The sequence below is a fragment of the Sinocyclocheilus anshuiensis genome, unplaced genomic scaffold, assembly GCF_001515605.1.
Source record: "Sinocyclocheilus anshuiensis isolate Anshui unplaced genomic scaffold, SAMN03320099.WGS_v1.1 scaffold2032, whole genome shotgun sequence".
Lineage (NCBI taxonomy): Eukaryota > Metazoa > Chordata > Actinopteri > Cypriniformes > Cyprinidae > Sinocyclocheilus > Sinocyclocheilus anshuiensis.
The window spans coordinates 33,636-34,186 of NW_015558648.1; positions in this window are offsets into that span (position 1 = coordinate 33,636).

Genomic DNA, 551 nt, shown 5'->3' on the forward strand with positions numbered 1-551 from the left:
GAAACTAACGCAGAGTTCACTGCCAAGTCTGTCACAGTCCAAAAACCCGCCTTTAACCCTGTCACTGCCATAGAGAACATAGATGAACTGTCTGCATGTTCCGTTTTCCCTAATGTGTCTGTTGAACCATCTGCCTTGCCAGTCCCAGTCAGTAAGCCTGATTGTGAACTGTCTGCCTATCCAGTTTCAATCAGTGAGCTGTCTGCCAGTTCAATGGTCACCAGGGGCACTATTGATGAACATCTGGTGTTCCCTGCCTCGGTCCCTGAGACCATGAATGCACTGCCTGTGTTGTCTGTCTCTGCTTTCCCTAGGCCCCAGTCTCTGCCATGGGTCTCGGCCCTGTCTGCTCCGTCCTGATGGGTTCCTGCTCCGTCTGCTCCGCCTTGGAGGTCTTCTGCTTCATTCTGGTGGGCTTCTGCTCTGTCTGCTCCACTCTGGTGGGCTTCTGTCCCGTCCTGGTGGGCTTCTGGTCCGTCTGCTCTGGCCTGGTGGTCTTCTGTCCTGCTCTGGTGGTCTTCTGCTCCGCCGTGGGGATCTTCGGACCCGTC